The sequence below is a fragment of the Phocoena sinus genome, chromosome 11 (genome assembly GCF_008692025.1).
Source record: "Phocoena sinus isolate mPhoSin1 chromosome 11, mPhoSin1.pri, whole genome shotgun sequence".
Classification (NCBI taxonomy): domain Eukaryota; kingdom Metazoa; phylum Chordata; class Mammalia; order Artiodactyla; family Phocoenidae; genus Phocoena; species Phocoena sinus.
The window spans coordinates 79378264-79390153 of NC_045773.1; the positions used below are offsets into that span (position 1 = coordinate 79378264).

General features: G+C 46.2%; 1 pseudogene; it reads left to right on the plus strand.

The window, feature by feature from the left end:
* Positions 1 to 5936: 5936 nt before the first annotated feature.
* LOC116762570 lies at positions 5937 to 6827 on the plus strand (annotated as a pseudogene).
* Positions 6828 to 11890: the final 5063 nt, after the last annotated feature.

The window sequence follows — 11890 nt, forward strand, 5'->3', positions numbered from 1 at the left end:
CTTAGAGAACCACTGACTTGGGTGACTTGACGCTGGTGCTGGACTGCTCTGTAAGTGTCTTATACTCTCCCCAGTAATTGCCTTTCATAAAAAAAGCCAAGACTATACTCACAGAGCAAAATTCTATGAGACTCAGAAGTAAATATTGAACCATGATTCAGTTAGAAAGATGTTCGATGGCACGGAACAGAAACTTGACCACAGAAGCTTAACCCAATAGCAGTTTATTATTTTCTCACATTCTCCAGTAGACCAGAAGCTGCCCAAAGCTGTTGAGATGATTCCACACGACCAGGGGCTCAGGCTCTTGCTAGCTTTCTTCTCTGCCACCCTTGGTAAATGGCTATTGACCTCACAGTCACAGGATGGCTGCTGCACCTCCAGGTATTGCCTCTGTACTCTAGGCAGGAAGAAGATGAAAGATGAAGAGGATATGCATGTGGGAGCTTTTCTGGAAGTTCCTCTATAGACTTCTGTTCCCATCTCATTGGCCAGAACTATGTCTATGGCCACATATAACTTCGAAGGAGTCTGAGAGAAATCATAGTTTTAGCTCAACACTTGTTGACCCAAATAAAATGGGGTCCAGTTAATAAGGAAAAAAAGAAGAATGGGTGGTAACCAGCAGTCTGTCTCAGCATTCACCTCCTCAACTCCCAAAGATCCCACACTGTGTACTCAGGCCAAGTCCACATCCTGAACTAAACCAACTACACGATAGCTGAAGGGCCAAAGGAAGCACATGGAGAGACTTTCCACACCAGCATTTCTTGTTGAAGGTAAATGGGTATGATACGAAAAGGGTAAACTCTGGGTTAGAACTTGTTTATTTTATTTATTTATTTTTTTTGCAGTTCGCGGGTCTCTCACTGTTGTGGCCTCTCCCGTTGCGGAGCACAGGCTCCAGACGCGTAGGCCCAGCGGCCATGGCTCACGGGCCTAGCCACTCCGCGGCATGTGGGATCTTCCTGGGGCACGAACCTGCGTCCCCTGCATCGGCAGGCGGACTCTCAACCACTGCGCCACCAGGGAAGCCTCAGAACTTGTTTCTTTTTATGGGACTTCTGTGAAGTTTTATTATGCTTACGTATATAATGACTTTCCAAGACAAGCTTAAACATGCTGTGTTTCCCAAGTTATTTGACAGCAGAAGCTTTAAAACAATTTTCCTGGAGTATCTCCCTGAACTAATTTCCATGGGACTTTTGCCAGGAAACCCTGATCCATACATAGTCAGAAAAGGTAAGTATGCCCTTCTCGAATCAATGAGATAGTCCAATTTTTTTTCTATGGGGAAGGAAATGAAAATAGGAGGAGTTGGTGAGTCAGGACATGGGGTGTGGTTCTGGTCTGCTGTCTGATAACAGAGTGAACTTGACAAGGGCTTGCCCTCTCTGAAGTTCCTGCTCTCATTTGCAAAGTGAGATCTGTAGGCTATCACCAGGCTGCACCCCAACAAACTAAAAACCTGCAACTTCACAGCTCTTAGAAACATCAGGAAGGAATGTCTGGATAACTCTTTGCTAATGGGAGACAAGAAATAAAAAGGCTTAAGATAGAAAAGTCTTTTAGAAGTCAAGAATAGTTTTAAGAGGAAAGGAATACCTTAATGAATAAGAAGGATGGAAAATGTGGGATTGCCTTAGTTTCCTATGGCTGCCTAACAATTGCCACAAACTTGGTGGCTTAAAACAACAACAAATTGAGTCCTGGAGATCAGAGCTCCGACTTGGGTCTTACTGGGCTCAACCAAGTCAGCAAGGCTGTATCCTTTTCTGGAGGCCCTGGGAGAGAGTCCATTTCCATGCATCTTCCAATTTCTAAAGGGCTGCCCACACCCCTTGGCTCGTGGCTCCCCCCCACCCCCCCACCGGCCCATCTTCAAAACCAGCAACACTGCATCTCAGTGACCACCCTCCCCTGTCACATCTGCCTCTCTGATCACAGCTGGGAGAAGGGCTCCCTTTTTAAGGAAACATGTGATTGGGTTGGGCATTGGTTGGGCATAATCCAGGATTACCACCCCCCCAAGGTCCCTAACTTAACCACATCTGCTGCTTTGCCATGTAAGGTAACACATCACAAGTTCTGGGGATTAGGGTGTGGACATCTTTGGGAGTCGGGGTGGGCATTATTCTGCCTACCATATGGATGAAATCTGTTGTTTAAAGAAGTGCAGGGGTTGAGAAACTAAAGGATGTTACGAAAAATTGAAATCAGTCTTAATAATTTGCGGGGTACAAAGAGGTAGGGAGAGTTGATACAAAAAAAAAATCCAAGAAAGGAGATAAGTGACAACATGAACAAAAATAGGACAACACTAGTTAACTGTGTTAGAAGCACTGAGCAGAATGGAGGCTTAGCGTGGGATTGCTTTCTTCTGTTACGTATCATCCCTTCACAAAACAGAACTAAACATCTAAAACTCACATCATTTAAAAAGCAAGACTGTATTAGCATTAACTAAGTCAGTGCTGCAGGGCCTTGCTTGGCTTTCAGGGGTGGAAGGCTGTAGGGGGAGCCCCAAGCATGGTCTGAAATCATCACAGAGCCCCAGACAGCGTTTGGAAGAATTTACAGGAACCCGGTGAGGTGAGGGCAGCCTTGCCTTTGTTTAGTGGTTTCGGGCTGTGGAATGGAAAGGTACTTGGTATTTACATCCAAGGTGAGAGTGGGCTTGGGACCAAGGGTGGCCGAAGCATCAGTCCAAGGGTCAATAATGATGCCGAAAACGTGACCTCTATGCGCCAGTGCCGAATGGAACCTCAGAGACAGAGTTTTGGGTGAAGTAGAAAAGAATAGCTTTACTGCTTTTCCAGGCAAAGGGGGCCACAGCGGGCTCCTGTGGGAAGATTTGATGAGTTTTATAGCAATAGTTCAAGGGTGGGATTGCTGACAGGATTAGGGTGTGTGCAGGGCCTGCACTCCTCTAATCTGGTCACAGGTAATCTTCTTGGTGAGCTTCTCTGGTTCCTGGCCTCAGGTGGTTCCTGGCTGCTCTCCCCTTGATTAGCAACTGTTTGAATCGCCCTTTGGAGCTCAGGGAAGGTCGTGGAGGCTGGATTCTGTTCCCTACAAACAAGAAAATGGAGAACAGAAAGGCTTCCTCGCCCAGGAGGAACCTGCTCGGTTTCAGTAAGACAGGAAGAACCAAATTCCAGTAAACAGATCCAAGTGCAGGTATACACGGAGTCTCTCTCAGCCTCAGCACTGTTGGCGTTTGGGACCAGATAACTCTGTTATCCTGCGGCTGTCCTGTGTGTTGGAGGAAGATTAGCTGCAACCCTGCATTATACCCATCTGATGCTGGGAGCACCCTTCCTCAGGTTGTCACAACCAAAAATGTCCCCAGGCATTGCCAAATGTCCCTTGAGGGGAAACATCCCTAGTTGAGAACCACTGGTGTAGACTGGAAACCAGCGAGGAGAAGCAGCGAGCCAGAAGGTGAAGCCCGAGAACCTGCAGAGTTTCTCAGCCTGCCAGGACCCTCAGTGAGGGAGCCTTTGCCAGGTCCTTTGGCTGGAGCTTTCAGGCTATCAAGGAGCCAGGAGGAGAGTCCAGCTGGTTTGCATGTTGGTCTCTAACTTGGCCTCCAGGTCAGGAGAGCTCAGGATCATTTGTTCAGGGGTTACAAGCACAGGCTTTAAAAGGCAATTCGGGCTTCCCTGGTGGCGCAGTGGTTGAGAATCTGCCTGCCAGTGCAGGGGACACGGGTTCGAGCCCTGGTCTGGGAGGATCCCACGTGCCGCAGAGCGGCTGGGCCTGTGAGCCACAACTACTGAGCCTGCACGTCTGGAGCTTGTGCTCCGCAACAAGAGAGGCCACGACAGTGAGAGGCCCGCGCACCGCGATGAAGAGTGGCCCCCGCTCGCTGCAACTAGAGAAAGCCCTCGCACAGAAACGAAGACCCAACACAGCCAAAAATAAATTAATTAATTAATTTATTTAAAAAAAAAAAAAAAAAAAAAAAAAAAGGCAATTCACCTGGGCAGGTGACAGGCTTGTTTGCAGTATAAACAGCTTAGGATCTATTATCTTATTTCACTGCCAGCTCTTCTGACCCCTGGTTTGTAAAGGAGGGAGAAAAGGAGGACGGTGGAGATTCTGGGACCCAAGCAGGGCCACGTCAAGCCGACACAGTTTAGTTTGTTTAGATCGGAAAGAGTGCATCTTTGGTGGGTGAATTAGAATAGCAAGTCCCTCTGGGCGGGTCAGGAGCAGGGCTGGGAGAGCAGATGGCATGTGATCTGCAGCCCTGGGCCCACCCAGCAGGGAGCCCAGCAAGCAGCTGCCCAGCCCAGGGAGGCCAATCTCCACCTCCCACTCTGCATCCCACGTATTCCAGGAGACAGACGTTCACATGTGAAAACCTTGGGACTCAGATGCAGCACTGGGGAGTCCTTAACTATGAGAGATCCTAAACTTTCTTATTTTTAAAAAAATATTTATTTGACTGCACCAGGTCTTAGTTGAGGCACGCAGGACCTTCGTTGCTCTGTGAAAGATTTCGTTGCGGCATGTGGGATCCAGTTCCCTGACCAGGGATCAAACCCGGGCCCCCTGCATTGGAAGCGTGGAGTCTTAGCCACTGGACCACCAGGGGAGTCCCAAGAGAGCCTAAACTTTATACCAGCAGAATCAGCATTTCATACAACACATGGTCGAAAACAAAGGCAATGATTCTGTAGGAATGAGTGAAAGGTAGTTTAGAAATATTCTAAGTGAGGAAAGGAAAGAGTAAAATGGACAGTTAGAAGAGGTCGTCCCTAGCTGCCTCTGTGCATCTTGCTGGACGAGCCTGTTCATTTACAACTTTAGGACCTAGACGATGAGGGGGCCGCAGAGGTGAACAAAAGCTGTGCGCTTTTACAAGTGAGGGCGGACCTCTGAGGGCTCTCCTGAGTTTCAAGCACCAATGGCCCAAGGCTGCTAGTTTAGGAGATGCCGTTCCCCAAAGCTACCCATGGTCTGCTGCATGCATTTCTGTGAACTTCCTTCGAGGACCCTGGAAGACCAACAGTGCTAATCCTCTTCCTGGATGGGCAAGGTGTCATCCTGCCAAAGGGACAAAGAAAGACATTCTATAATTTTTTTTAAAAAAAATATTTGATTTATCTATTTGGTTGCGCTGGGTCTTAGCTGTGGCAGGCGGGCTCCTTAGTTGTGGCATGCAAACTCTTAGTTGTGGAATGCACGTGGGACCTAGTTTCCTGACCAGGGATTGAACCCAGGCTCCCTCCATTGTGAGCTCAGAGTCTTAACCACTGTGCCACCAGGGAGGTCCCAAGAAAGACATTCTAAATCAAGAAAACTCTCATTAAGCGCAGAGGTTTCCCTGTGTTATAGATGGAGACCCAGAAGCACAGTCAGGCAAGCTGCTGACACTTGCAGGGCCTGGGGTGAGAGAGGATAAGTGTCCTTATAAGACAAACAGAGGAGAGACAGAGGGAGGAGAAGGGGAGGCCATGTGACCAGGGGGCAGACGTTGGAGTGACGCAGCCCCAAGCCAAGGAATGCTGGCAGCCATCCGGAGCTGGAGGAGAAAGAAAGGAGTCTCCCCTGGAGCCTTCGGAGGCAGCACTGCCCTGCCAACATCTGATTTCAGACTTCTGGCCCCCAGAACTGTGAGAGAATAATTTCCATTGTCTTTAGTCACCACATTTGTGGTAATTTGTTATGGCAGCCCTAGGAAATTAGGACTCATTTCAATGATTACTAATATTTTGAGCATTTATTAGGCCTGATTATGTGCCAGGCACTCTGCTAAGCTCCCCCCACTTATTTTTTCCAGCATTATCTCATTTAAGCCTCACAACAGCCTCATAAGATATGTACTTTTATTATCCCCATATTACAGATGAGCAAAGTGAGGGTAAAACAGGCAAAGTAGCTTGCATGTCTTGTAAGCTGGGGTTGGACCCAGGTCTTCCTGACTACAAAGACCTCCTTTAAGCACTCATGGAAGCCTCCCTGCCTGATTCATCCAGGCGGGTGGCTTCTGGCTGAGTGTCACATGCTCTTTGTCCCCATACTTAAAAAGAGGCCCGGCGCAGAGGTTTCTGGGAGCCAAGAGTTATAACGGCGTCTGTATGATCTCCTGAGGCAACTGCATCGGAGCTCTGCCAAAGTGAGCGGCAGCAGGAAAGCAGACTCGTAGAAGATGACAACAGCAGCTAGGCCAACTTTTGAACCTGCAAGAGCGGGGAGAGGAAAAGGAGAAGGTGATTTGAGCCAACTCTCAAAGCAATATTCAAGCAGAGACCTACCCTCTCATGCAAAGATAAAATATAGACAGACCACTCAGGATGCCCCTGGAGAAGTTCGGAACCGTGATTTCAGGAGCGAGTTGGAAGAGAGAGAGAGCTGCTGCAAGAGAAAAAAACAGAGACCGGCCAACCCGAGAACATACAACCTCCTCTTCAGTGTCAAAGAAGCCTTGGTTGGTCCAGATTCCCGCTGCCAACCTCGATGCACACGACCCTCTAACAGGTGAGGAAGATGAAGATTTTGAAGAGGAGAGTGGCGATGATGATGATACCGCAGCTCTTCTTGCGGAGCTGGAAAAAATTAAAGAAGGCGGAGCTGAAGAGCAGGCCAGGAAGGAAGGAGAACAAAAGGCTGAAGAAGGAAGGATTCGTATGCAAAACATTCTGAGGGGAAACCCTCTCCTTGATCTCACTGGCCCATCCCAGCCTCAGGCCAACTTCAATGTTGTTTTCAAGAACTGTGCAAAAGGTGTAGATGATCAGAAGAAAGACGAAAGATTTGTAAATGATATGCTGTGATCTGAATTTCACAAAATGTTCATGGAGAAATATATTAAATAGTACAGTTTTATGTGCTTAATGAAAGGCTGTAAAATGTAAAAAAAAAAAAAGAGGCCCAATTCTTTTAGCACCCTCTCCCCCAACCTGCAGCTCCTTATCACCACCTCAGAACTGCCTATTCTTCTAACTCAGTGGATCATGGGAACACCCTTTCCTGCTATAAAGAAACATTTTAGGCACACACAGTCACACATAGTTCTTTGTACCTCTTTAGCCTCTAGGTCATTGGGGTTTATTTGCAGATGTTGCCAAGATGAATCAGAGATCTGGGGAAACTATCTGTCCTTGGAGAAAGAGAGCCGTCAGGATGTTTTTATGTTAGTTTCTTTTTGCTGATTTTGAATTTGTGTGAAGACTATCTCCCTGTCCCAGGAGAAATAGTTAGAAAAGTTTATTTTCTTAAGACTTAAACTATATTCTCCAAGCTCACTAAACTATCGGAACATCAACACTGGACTCTGCTGATGGCCTGATCTAGGAAGTAAGCATTTCTTTCCTTCTCTGCTTTTGTCCTATCTTTTGGGGACTAGATGGGATGTTTTTCTCTATCTGCTGATGACTCTAATAACCATGTGTGTATATGTGTATGTGTGTGTGAGTGTATATGTGAGTGTGAGTTTGTGTGTGTATATGTGTGAGTTTGTGTGTGAGTCTGTGAGTGTATCTGTGAGTGTGAGTTTGTGAGTGTGTGTATATGTGTATGTATATGTGAGTGTGAATTTCTGTGTGAGTGTGTATGTGTGAGTTTGTGTGTGTATATGTGTGTTTGTATATGTGTATTGTGTGAGTTTGTGTGTGTATATGTGTGAGTGTACATGTAAGTGTGAGTTTGTGTATATGTGTATGTGAGTGTGTTTTTGTGTGTGTGTGTATATGTGAGTTTGTGAGTGTGTATATGTGTGTGTATGTGTGAATTTCTGTGTGAGTGTGTGTGTGTGTGTGTGTGTGTTTGTGTGTGTGTATATGTGTATGTGTGTGTGTATGTGAGTGTGTGTATATGTGAGTGTATATGTGAGTGTGAGTTTGTGTGTGTGTGTATATGTGTGAGTTTGTGTGTGAGTGTGTGTATATGTGTGAGTGTACATGTGAGTGAGTTTGTGTATATGTGTATGTGAGTGTGAGTTTGCGTGTGTGTGAGTGTATATGTGAGTTTGTGAGTGTGTATATGTGTGTATGTGTGAATTTCTGTGTGAGTGTGTATGTGTGTGAGTGTGAGTTTGTGTGTGTATGTGTGTTTGTGTGAGTGTGTGTGTATATGTGAGTGTATATGTGAGTGTGTATGTGTGTGTGTGTGTCTATGTGTATGTGTATGTGTGTGAGTGTGTGTATATGTGTATGTATATGTGAGTGTGAATTTCTGTGTGAGTGTGTATGTGTGAGTTTGTGTGTGTATATGTGTGTGTATGTGTTTGCATATGTGTATTGTGTGTTTGTGTGTGTATATGTGTGAGTGTACATGTAAGTGTGAGTTTGTGTATATGTGTATGTGTGTGTTTGTGTGTGTGTGTGTTTGTGAGTGTGTATATATGTGTGAATTTCTGTGTGAGTGTGTATGTGTGTGAGTGTGTGTGTGTCTATGTGTATGTGTATGTGTGTGAGTGTGTGTATATGTGAGTGTGAGTTTGTGTGTGAGTGTGTGTGTATATGTGTGTGTGTTTGTGTGTGTGTGTGTGTGGTGGTGGTGGTTGGGGGAAGGGGGTCTGGATGAAGTGGTTACTCTTGTTGCCCTTTCTTTTCTTTCATACAAAGCTACCCCGTTTTACAGGTGGAAACGTTGAGTCCTGGTACACTGAAAGGGTTTTCTCCAAGATAACTCCACCAGACAGACTTAATTACAAATGCTGGCTTATCCTCCCAGGAAGCCTTCCGCTTAGTGACAATGGGAGCCGTTACACAATGAATTTTGAGGCTAATTTTAAAGTAAGTCACGTGCCCCTCCCGTCGCTCTGACCCAAATATGAAGCACGGATTCCAAGCTGCACACAAAGGAAACTACAATCAGTCTGGAGGCCCCACAGGAGCAGTTTGGTTGATTACAGGAATGCGAGCCTTGTGTCCCAGCCCCTGCAAGGCTCCATCCCTTGGGATTCACGTGGCGTCCAGTTAGGGCCCTGCCTTGGGGACAGGGCAGAGGGGACCCCAGTCCAGTGCCAGGCCCGGGAACTGACCCTGGGTCATTATCTCTGCCAGATACCCAGCCATAAAGAGATGCTCCTCTAACCTCTCCTGTGCCTACCAACAGCAGCTGATAGAGGTTTGAAACCAGTACCAAAATGTCCTCTTGACCCCTTTAGGGGGTTGATAGTGAAAGGGAAGGACAGAGCTGGGACTGCCCACAATCCTTAAGGCAGCCGGGAGCTGAGAAGCGTTAGTGCAGACAGAGGGCTCTGGTTTAATAAAATGAAAACTTACCCCTGATCTCACCTTTCTGAACCACTTTTTTCTGTTCGAGGCTCCTGTACACAATCGCCGGCTCCGGGAGCTTCCCTCCTCTTTCATTTCTCTAAACCAAAACCTGCTTCCAGGAAAGCATCTGATAAATTTATTTGCATCAAGAAGAATGGACAAATGTTATCTTCTGGGGTGCATTTGCATTGTGAAGACTTAAAGCAAAAGTGATTGGTCTCTGTGCAATGTCAGAGTCAAAGAAATTAGCTAAGAGGGGAGGGACCTGCTTAGGGGCAGGCAGTGCAGCAGGGGAAGGTGGGCAGGAAAATGAGTGGGAAAGCAGTACGTCATTTTCAGAAAGGAAGGCGAAGTCAGGAGAAGGGGTCTAGCAGCAGATAAAAGAGGTGATGGGAGCTGAGATGTGAGCATCAAACACCGTGAACTGAAAACTCATGTTGGAAGTTATCTGCTTTTCCCTTCAAATAAAACGTTCAAGACAAGCAAGTGTGTATGTAAAACTCAACTCATTTACTCTTTCATCCATTCACTCATCCAAATGCAATTGTATTTACTATGTTCCATGTATCTGAGGCAGCCAGAAACAAGATACTTGAGGTCTCTCTACACAAGGAACCATGGAACATTCTCTCTAACTAGTGGGTGAGGCTAACAATAAACATAATTTCATGTGGTTGTAAGTGCTTTGAAGAAAATAAAACAGGTAGGGAGATGCAAGGGTGTTGGAGCTGAAGGGCAGTTGCCTGGGGGAGGGGTATCTAGATGAGGGGTAAGGAGAGACTTCTATTTAGGGTGGCCGGATTTAGCAAATAAAAATACAAGACAGACAGCTAAGTCTGAGTTTCAGATAGATGATGAAAACTTTTCCAGGATAAGTATGCCCCATGCAATATTTGGAGGCATGCATGTACTACATGTACTAAAGTATTTGTCATTATTCTGAAATTCTGCTGTAACTGAGTATCCTGCATTTTATCCTGTAATACCTCTCCTCCTCTGGGATCCCCACGGAGGAGTGTTCCAGGATAGAAAACAAGGAGTGCAAAGATTCCCAAGCAGGAATGAGCTTGGCTTGCTCAGGAAGCCCTCCGTGGTCAGATTCAAGGGAGCAGGGAGGACGTGGTAGAGATGACCTCATGCAGGGGAGCAGGGGCCAGATCACGTGGGCCCCAGGCCAGTGTGAAATGTTTGCATTTTATTCTGATCTGTGGAAGTTTGAGGAGAGCTCTCAGCACTGCAATTATGCATTTTCACAAATACTCCAATTTAGTATTGTGTTTTCCAAAACAGGTGCCACTCACTTCACTCTAAGACCAGATTTTAGGACTGGAGAGTAGTTGAAACTGAGCAGGATTCTGCAGGGCCTTCTTGGGGACAGACCCCCATGTCCCCTGCCTCTTGTTTGTAGAAGAGCTTTAGCCTCCTTGTCCTTCCCTGAGTTCCAAAGAGCAAATTTAATCAGAGAAATGAGAAAACACAGAAACAAAAGAAAACGATGAAGCAGGACAAAATAAAAATAGTTGAGTCATAAAACAAAGTCAAGGACATTCAGCTCCTCCTCAAGGGTTATAGATAATATCTTGAGCCATATCCTTGAGTTGTTTTACAGATACTAAAACCCTCACCAGGTGGAAGAAATCAATTGCTGACCACCAGCATGTAGACCCCAGACCAGCTGGAACCAGAAGGTTGATAATGTTAACTCCTGAAATACCACCCTGTTACCTCACCACCAACCAGTCAGAAGGATGCCCACGAGCTGATCAGGGATCTGGCAACCTTCACCCCTAATATTACCTTTAAAAACTCTTCCCCAGGGAATTCCCTGGTAGTCCAGTGGTTAGGACTCCACACTTCTACTTCAGGGCACATGGGTTCAATCCCTGGTCAGGGAACTAAGATCCCACGTGCCTTGTGGTGTGGCCAAAAATAAAAAAAAAATTTTTAAAAACAACCAAAACAACCCTCCTCCAAAAGTCATGTGGGTGTTCAGGTCTTTCTAGCATGAGCTGCCAGTCCTCCTTTCTTGGTCCCACACTGGGTGCCTTGCAATAAACGCGGTACTTTCCTTCATCACAACCTGGTGTCAGTAGATTTGCTTTACTGCACATCAGGCAAGAGGACTTAAGTTGGGTTCAGTAACATAGGTGACCCTGGCCTGAGGGAAAGTGAGCAATATCTCTCCTAAATTCACTTGACCTCCCCCATCTCCTTCCACCCATTCACTACTGTCTTCAGTTTTCCTAGCACTGGATAGTCTTTTATTATACCATAAGAAATGAGCTTAACATGCTATTGGGAGAAGAGATTCGGGGATTCAAATTCTTACTAGTGTGTAAATGACTACTAGAAAGTGTTTTGAAAGTGAGGACAGAGAGCGCATGTAGGTCAAGGGAAGATGGGGAAAGAATAAAGAAGGGAAATTTGAGGGTGCTGATGTCAAGTGCCGGAGGCTTGACCAGTTCACCTAGCTGTGACCCTGAAGCTGAGTGTTGGCTGAGTAGAAATACAAAGCAATTCGCCCCCCATCTCTGTTGAGATGGCCAAGAATCTCTTGGAAGAACGAGGCTGGCTGTGAACTGCCAGATGGCAGAGCAGTCAAAATATTTACTGTGAAGCCCACACTGTTTGGGAAAAGGCTGAACTTGCATTCCTGC